This window comes from Heliangelus exortis, chromosome 14 (assembly GCF_036169615.1).
Source record: "Heliangelus exortis chromosome 14, bHelExo1.hap1, whole genome shotgun sequence".
Classification (NCBI taxonomy): Eukaryota; Metazoa; Chordata; class Aves; order Apodiformes; family Trochilidae; genus Heliangelus; species Heliangelus exortis.
Window position 1 is genome coordinate 16,233,237 of NC_092435.1, and position 9,227 is coordinate 16,242,463.

The 9,227-nt window shown below is 43.0% G+C and overlaps 1 long non-coding RNA gene across 1 annotated transcript; it reads left to right on the plus strand.

Annotated features, from left to right (window-relative positions):
- The first annotated feature begins 629 nt into the window (after positions 1-629).
- On the plus strand, positions 630-3,819 carry LOC139802621 (uncharacterized). Its single transcript, XR_011728719.1, has 3 exons — positions 630-1,068; positions 1,178-1,274; positions 3,600-3,819. It is a non-coding gene; the product is annotated as an uncharacterized lncRNA (long non-coding RNA).
- The last annotated feature ends 5,408 nt before the right edge of the window (positions 3,820-9,227 follow it).

Genomic DNA, 9,227 nt, shown 5'->3' on the forward strand with positions numbered 1-9,227 from the left:
TCTTTAAATACTTGATCAGATTTCACCGCAATGCATCCTCTGTCATTTGCAGTCTCAGACATCCAGATGGGCAGTCACTGGTCTTGTTTGGGGGTAAATTACCAGCACAATATTTGCCCTCTGTCTGTGCAGGCCCATGTGTAGTCCCTAATGCAGTGTAACAGACTGTAAATTGCACAAAACCTGTACAATTCCACGGATGCTGGGCATTTCTGCTGTTCATTTTTTCACCACACTCACTGAGCACACAGAAAACCACAATAGCAAGCTGAGCACCTGACAAAAAAATAGGTTCTTTGCTGACAGAAAGGCTAAATTTAGAGGAACAGCCTATGAGAGCCAAGCAAAGTGCAGGCAAAACAGAGGGAAACAAGCGTGCACTTCCAAGATCCAAAATATGAAGGTGGATAGAGAGGCAAAGTGATGCAGTGGAGGAAACCACGCAGCCTGCACAGGCTCTGGAGCAGAGAAACAGGAGCCTCCTGCTGTAAAGATGTGTCAGAAGGCTTGGAAATGCCTAGATGGGCCTTGGAGACATGTTAGAGACACGTTTACCCAAGTTATCCAGCAATCCCAACAGCAATAAAAGCTGAAATTAACACGGGGGAACAAACTCATAGTTTATTAACTGTAATAAATCATACAATTGGAGTTCAAATTAAATCAGGTCCAGCAATGGTCTCTGTATTAACTGCAAGCTAAATCTGGAGTGTATTCTGGAGTCCCTCCTGTGAATCAGTAAACCAGTCATGGACTTCAAGAGCCCTCAGGGTCCTTGTAAACCAGAGGCCTGGGTGGCACCTGAAGAGTCACCCATGGGCAGGGACATCTGGAAGGATCAATGCTAATACCACTTTCTCCAAGGTCCAAGAGTCAAATCCTGAATTGGTCCCCAATCCAGCCTTCCCAGCACCTTGGAGCTCTCCATTTTGGGATCCTTCTCCAGGGTTAGCTCTGGAAGAGAGCTCTCAAGAGTGGGGAGTGCCTCAGCACAGCTGCCAAGAGCTGCTTTTACCTGCAGAGCCTGAAGCAGAGCCAGCAGCAGGAGAACAAATGCCCAGGTTAAAGGTAAGAAGATAAGGAAGTTTTCTCCAGACACACAAAAGCTGTAACTTTTCCACTCTTCTGACTTTCATCTATTTCCTTCTCCTACTGTGCTCTGCTGTTTTCTTCACAGGAAGGGTTAAATTCCTGGATGCTTGGACTCAGGCAGGAAGGCTCCTTCCAGCTGCAGCCCACAGCCAGCTCTTTGCAGCACCTATTGCTTTCCCTGGGTAAAGTCATCAGTACCAGGGCTTTATTTTAAAGGATTTTCATGCCACCTCCCAGGGGCAAAAAAGTCCAGAGGGGAAATGTCACAGAGGGTGGCAAGGACACAGTAACTTGAGCACCCACCATGACAGACCACAGCTGACTGAGGAGAGGGGACAGGGGGACACTGACTAATCCCCAGCAAGAAGAGGGCATTCAGGGATAAAGAACTAAGCAAGCCATAAATAAAAATGCATAAATAAAACCAACTGTAACTCCTCTACAGCTACCTATGTCTAACCAGTGGGTAGAGTATTGTGTAAGCCTGTAGTAATTTGAAATTAGAAATTACTCTGGTTTTATGCTTGCTTGCTTTTTTCTCAATTTTTTTTTTTTTTTTTTTTAGGTAGGAGACTAAGGAGAAAGTCTCACAAGAACTTGCAGTAGCAGAATGCAGTTCCAGATGGGATAGGGCCAGGATAGCAGAATTAGTGTGTTACAAAGAAGTTACAAAGAGAGGGGAAAGTTTTTCACACAAGTACAGAATCACAGAATCACAGAATGGGCTGGGTTGGAAGGGACCTCAGAGCTCATCAAGTCCAACCCTTGCTCCACTCCCCCCGTGGTTCCCAGCCCATGGCACTGAGTGCCACATCCAGGCTCTTTTGAAATATCTCCAGGGATGGAGAATCCACCCCTTCCCTGGGCAGCCCATTCCAATGGCTGAGCACCCTCTCCAGAAAGAAATCCTTTCCTAATATCCAACCTAAACCTCCCCTGGCAGAGCTGAAGCTCTGCCAGGGGAGGTTTAGGTTGGATATTAGGAAAAAATTCTTTACTCTGTGCCCTCTTGTCCCACTGATATCAGCCCAACCCCCCCTGGCTCCAACCTCCTTTCAGGGAGTTGTAGAGAGTGATGAGGTCTCCCCTGAGCCTCCTCTTCTCCAGCCTCAACACCCCCAGCTCCCTCAGCCCTTCCTCACAGGACTTGTGCTGGATCCCTTCCCAGCCTCCTTGCTCTTCTCTGGACCTGCTCCAGCACCTCAATCTCCTTCCTGAGCTGAGGGGCCCAGAACTGGACACAGGACTCGAGGTGTGGCCTCACCAGAGCTGAGCAGTATTCCAGACTCAAAGCTCATTTCCACACTTGAGTCACCTGTCTGTCCTCCCCTCCTGTTGTGAAATATTTAGAATATTTTGCAAATATTTAAAGAAAAAAAGGCCACGCAAACAGTTCAAAACCTGTACTTTTACATTAACCAGCCCCACAAAGCCAGGAGGGCAAAGGGCTGTTGACAAAAAAAAAAAACAAAAAACCCAGACCACTACAAAACAACAACCAAGGATGTGGTGTTAGAGCTGCAACCATCCTAGGGAACCATTCCCAGGAAAAAGAAGCAGAAGTTGTGCTTTATTCTGACAGTCCTCACCTGCATGACTCCTGCCTGCTTGGTTCAGGGGTTCAGGCAGCAGGGATGGGATGGGGGCAGGTTCAGACAGCTCCTGGGCTGTGTGGTTGTGTGCATCAGGCTGAAGGGCTGTGGTTTGGAGAACAATCTTTTCCATCAGCATCCTGTGATCCAGCCTTCAGGAAGTTCCTGCTTCTAAAGCCACCCTCTGCCTTTTAAGCTGCTTCTTAAAGAAACAGGCTTCAAGACAAGCTCCAAGTTTTCTTCTCTCCGTGCAGGAGAGCAATATTCAAGCTCAGGTATCTTGTAGGAAAGGTAAGAGAACAGTCCTGAGAGAGGGACACAGAAGAAATTCAGTAAGGACACTGGGAAATAGCTTTTTTTTTTTTTTTCTTAAATGTTGTCTCTCATCCTTATATGAGCAAGATTTCAGGAACAGCATCCCTGGATGTCTCTAGAGCAAGCCCATGTACATGAAAAGGCTTTTACACATGATCACATATTTCACTAAGGGGTTTTAATTCCACAGTTTAAGCAGAAGAGCATTTTACAGCAGGGGATGTTCCTTTATGCACTCTGTAAATTATCAGCCAACTGTGGCTCTGTGGAATTAGCAAAGACTTAGAGAAATCACCAGGAATTTGTTAGTGTGATGGCACAAGGTTAACTTTCACTTTTTTATCCAAATGAAGGGTGGAGTCACCTGCTGGCAAACTTCTCCCAGGCAGGGCCTCTGCCCCCATGTGCAGTTGTAAAACTCTCACTGCACTGTGAGCATTACCAGGCAGGAGCATTGGAATTTAGGGACAAATTAGGCAAAACCATTAAGATTTATACCCACAAACTGACTTCTGCTCTGAAGGTTGAACTCTGTGTGACCACAAATCCTGCATCTTCTCACTACCTCTGGCTTGGTCTGGTTTCTGTGACCCTTCCCAGCTCTTACTTTTAACAACCTGCCAGGATTAGGGAGTTTGAGCAGCCAGGCTGGCACTATGGAAAAACCTGCCTGGAGCATCATTTTAATCTTCCAGCACCTCTGTCTGCAGCCAGAGAAGAAACATTTACATCTCCTGGCTGCTTCCATCACCTGCCTGATGTCAGGCTGGCAAATGATTGTACATCCCCTCATTTCTAACATTAGCAGAGAGTGAAGGGTTTTCCACTGTTAAAGTGTAAAATTGGATGGGGGTTAAACTGAACGTGCTAAAAAATGTTGCAAGGAAACTACAGAATCCTCCTCTCTACACTTGTCTCTTTTTTTCTTGCATCTGAGCATGTGTCTGCACAGCTCTCAAACTCCCCTTAAGAAATTAATTTAAATGATGTCTTTAATGGGATTAAAAAAAATTAAATCTTACCTCTTCCTCAGTTTTAATTCATGACCTAGGAGACATGATACAAATTCACAGCTGCTATTGAAATTATCCAGTTATCAACTGGAAGGAAAAAAAAAACCAAAACCCAACATTGCAAGTAGCTCAGCTCTGGTATCAAGACAGATGCTCAATTTTGAATCAAAGCCTGACTTCAAAGCCCTAGAAGCTGGTATTTGTTCCACTGATTTCACACGTGGTAAAATGAACCTATATTTGATCCAAATCATTTTTTTCCTCCACCAAAACAATAAACTGCAAATGGGAGAGAGCTCTGCTCCCCACAAGTGCTTGCTGCCACCCAGGGGCTGGAGGCACACAAGAGGCTGCTCCAGTCACCACCTCTAAGAGCCAACATCAAGCTGGAATCAGGAGCTGGCAGCAGTTATTTACTCTGTGATCACCCTGAAACATGATTGACTCATCAGGAAGGGGAGGCATTTATCAAACTCCAGGAAAGTCTTAAAAATTTCTAGTGCTCCATCTACTGATGTTACTTGGAATCACAGATGATGTGGTTTGGCCAGATGAATGCAGGGATTTTTGTATTACACCTTGTACCCCAGAAGATTTGGCATGGGATTTAGGGACTCCTGGTTACTGTTTTTTTTTTGTATTGTTTTTTTCCTTTTTTTCTTGAGGGAGGGAGCAGGCTTTGCCAACCAATCTGCTGCCCAAACTGTGACTGGATATATATGAAAAAAAGATGTTCCAATGAAGCCACAGTCACAGCTAAAATAGGTAATGCCATTTGAAACAAGGCAGTTCACACACCCTCTTAACCCAAAATAATTACAAGGCCTAAATTAAACAAATGTTTTGGTTACTGTTTCTATGCAAGCAGCCTGTATTTTCAAACCCACGAATGCTACAGACTGGAGGTTTCCACACCTGATGGGGTGCATTAGACCAATGAGAGTCAGTCCAAGATGAAGAAATTGCATGGTTGATTCAAAGCAAAAAATCTTCATTGTGGAAAAACTTGGATGCAAATTTTAGCATTCTACACAGCAGCAGAGGGAGTGAAGACTCATTCTGCCTAAAATTAGTGGTCACTAAACCTCTCTCCACAGCCCACAGGCTCTGCTGTGCTTGGCTTGTTTAGAGCTTGCCTCAATATTCTCCTCCTATTTCACCTTTCCAGCAGACTGGTCTTGGAGACCATGTCTGCTGGGTTCCCCCCAGCAGGATCTACCCTTCCAGGCACTATCCAAGTGGTCAGACAACTCAGCCACTGAAGGAAATGTGTGACTGTCCCCAGAGCTTGTGGAGATGCTGAACATCTCCTGCCTGGGCAACCAGCTCGTGCTCACCTGGTCCCAGTTTGGACTGGGACCTCTCACAGCCTCTTCCAGCCCCAGCTATTCTGTGACTGTAACACAGCCATGTTCTTGACATGATTATTCCACAATTTCCCAACTTTCACTGACACCTCTTGCCAACAGCCCTACAGTTTGACGTAGACTGAGTGAGTGTCTTGCTGAGGGCCCTGCAATTTTGCAGAGCTGGAAACACAAACCCCTGATCCTCAGCTTTCTGCCAAACAAGCAAAATGCAGGAGAGCTTCACCTCTCCCCCCTTGACCCTGAGCACTCTTCCTTGGGGAGGTGAAGGGCACAGTGTCCAAAGCTGCTTTCAGAACCTCCATCCTCTTCATGCACCTCTCCACCTGCTGCAGGACACACCAACATCATCACCTCCCCCAGGTGCCACCTCTGCCCTCCCAGCTGCACAGCAGGAAGGGCTGGGGGGAAATTCTGCACAGCTGGCAGTAGAATCTGTAAGTCAGCAAAACAAAGATTTAAAGGAAAGCATAGAGCATGATTTAGAATGGTCTTGGGATGTTACTTTTATTATGTAGCTTAGAATTGTCATGATACTGATGGAGGCACAGTCTGAAAAGAATAAAGTGTGAGAATAGTTGTTTCTAGATGTAATGTAACAGCACTAAGTTAACATTCCACAACAGCACTCATTTCTCCATTCTTCATACCAAAATGGAATAAAACCCCAATAGTGTCAAGTTTAAAACATTCTGTTGGAAGTTCTAAGCAAAAAAAAAAAAAAAAAGAAAATAAAAAAGAAAAATAAAAAGTTTTTAATAAATAAAATGCTTGCTTCCGTTGTGTTTTATCAGCTTCACATTCTTTTTCATATAAAATTTCAAGTGTCTACACTTTTAAAAGTTCATTGGTAAGATTCAAAGAGCAATTTTAAAGCCTCAAGGATATGTACTTGGTTTTAAAATAGAGCATAGGTTTTATAAATAGCTAGTTACAGAAAACAATAAAATAGAAAACCTAGTAATACAATGTAATTTGTAACTTTGTGTTTCCAAGTGATATTTTAAATTCCTGTATCCAGACTGTCTCCAACAGGAGCAACATATTTACACATTAAAACATTTACATTTGGGAAAACACATGGCTCCCACATGATTTCATTTGCACTGTACATTCAAACTGAAAAACATTTTGGTTCTTCAACATTAAGCACCTTATAGAATACTTTAATGAAAAGATAAACACTAAGTCAATATCACACCTTTGTGGGGTGGGGGGTGCTGGACAGACAACTTATTTCCCAAGATCTGAACTCTGAATTTCATCAGCTCTACAGCACTCAAGCACACTGTGAATTAAATTCAAATTCCAAAGATGAGTCCAGAAAGATTTTCCTAAAGAGGAAAACTGGAGTGCAAGGGACTTCCTGGGTCACTAAGTCCTGACCAGTGCTACTGTTGGCATCACTTTGTTCCAGCCTCTTGCAGAAACAGGAGAGTAATCTGATCAGAACTTAATAGTTCTTACACTTAAAAAGTTTTTTCTTAATTCAAGCCTAAATTTACCAGAGCCACCTCACACCCATTCAACTTTGGGCTGACTCTGGTCTTAGCTCAGTTATTTCCTCCCTCTGGAGTGTGATCCTGACTGCACCTACAAGCTGCTCCCCTGTTCCCTCTCCACCAGCATTTTCCTATTTCCCAACAATCCTCCCTGCACCTCAGGTATCCTGCTCTTGAAAAGCAGCCTTGTTTGGTGCAACAAATGCTGGGTTTCACAGAAAAGCCTGGAAGAATCTCCCTATTGGGAAAAAGTTGGTGATAAAGCCAGTGTTTCACCATCAACATTCAACCTGCAGTTTGGACAGTAAAAGGTCAAAGCCAAAGGACTCTAAAATATATTCAGAAATAACTTAACAGATTATTTATGCTGCTTTATCTACCAGCCAGGAATTTAACCCTAAATGATTGCTCTATTTCATGCATGATGCCTGTCATTTACATCCCAGATACACCATAACCAGCACCTGCAGTAGCAAACCCCTTATCTGAAAGGGTGCTTAGGATCTGCCTTCTGTCCTCACTCCATGATTAAGAACAACCATCAGAACAATCCAGACAAAACCACACAGAATATTTCCCTTTCAGCTGCAGAACCTTACCAGAAACACCACCAAGAGTGAGTGTGGATCAAGAAGAAAACAATTCTTTGGAAAGAGTTGGCACGGTCGTGAAGCACTAAGAAATCCACTGTAATGAGATCAAACAGTTCTCAGTAATTACCTGCTCTGAGAGAAACAGCTTTGTTGCTGAAAACAGAGAACACCATCTTATGGAATGGCTTTGCAGTAAAGTATCTCAGCATTTCTGTACACTACAATATATACACGGAGCCATTATCTAATTTTAAAAAGCCATCTGCATTCACAGAGAGATATCAAGAGCCTAAATTCTGCAACAGAAGTATTTTGTTTCTTAAACTAAGCAGCAGCAACAAATTTTGCTGTTCTCCTCACTGCAATATAACAAATACACCAATTTACCACAACATATTCCATAATACAACCCCTCTTTTCACACCCTGGTACTCTCAGGTAAAATGCAAACACAAGGTAGTTACAACATTTTACACACACCATCTATGCATTGACATCAGACTTCAACTTAAAAACTGGAACACTACAGAGACCTCTTTTTTATACCCCAAACTGAGTATTTCTCCTCTAGAAATACAAGCTGGAAATTACATTTCACTGTGTTTTGTAATGCAATTCCACATGAAGATGCTTAACCTAGGAATTGCTTCAGACAGGTGTCTCAGCAGAATGAGGTTTATTAAGTAAGAAACAGGTAGCTAGCTACTGGGTGACTTATTTCTCATTGAGAATATTTTTAATCCTAATGATTTGATGATCAAAACCTGCATTTTGGTATTTCAAGTTCAGTATCAAACAAAGACTGCCCTCACTCACAAAACCTGGAGCTGGACATCCCAAGCAACAGAGGTTTGGATCAATCTATGGAGTGGATTCTGGACCATTCCTGGTATTTATCATTTATCTTTAAAAGCAACTGATGTTAGTGCAGCATCCAACACACAATAGTTTTTTATGGTGTTAGATACCTGCACAGATTGAACTGTAAAGATTTTAAAGGCAGCCTGTGTGACACTGGTATAAACTATTCTGGTTCACTTAAGGAGTGCTAGTAGAGACTGGTAGTGAGCACTAACTACAAGGCTGCTTTCTAAAAAGCTAAACATTTTGACTAATACCACATAATTCTTATCATCATTCAGATGTTGCAGGAGTTTTTGGCTTAGGAGAAGTTGGGGATGAGCAAACTTCCCAACCAATTCAGCCTTCAGTCCTCGGAGTGTTCTGGGGCATGGATGTGATGACTTAAAAGGGAGTGAGATGTTAGAAAGCAAACCCAAAACCTTTTGGTTATCTCTGCCCTGGAGGAATCCAAGACACAAACACTGATGTGATCCAAAGATTGGAGTGTGGAAAGCTGGAAATGGGTGTTTATAGAAAGAAAAGGCATTTGGAGAGGAACCAAAGGTAGAAGGCAGGCTATGAAGTTCTGAAGTAAGGCACATCTATCTGCAAACACAGAACCTTCAGTATTTTGCAGATGTAGTAATTTATAATTTTTTAACACTAGTACTAAACTTGACCATGCATAAAGGAGCCTGTCAGAAGGCTGAGAAAGTAAGTTTCTGGTTCCTTACCTTCCCTAATTGTGTGTCTTGACATTCTGAAAAAGAAAACCAAACAATGCTATACTGCAAGCTTCATGGAATGGTAACACAGCCCTGTTTGCAAGCATTAACAGCTCCTGCACCACTTTTTTTTTTTGTAAGACTACAAAAATAAGGAGATCCTGGGAAGTCACAGCGAAAACTTT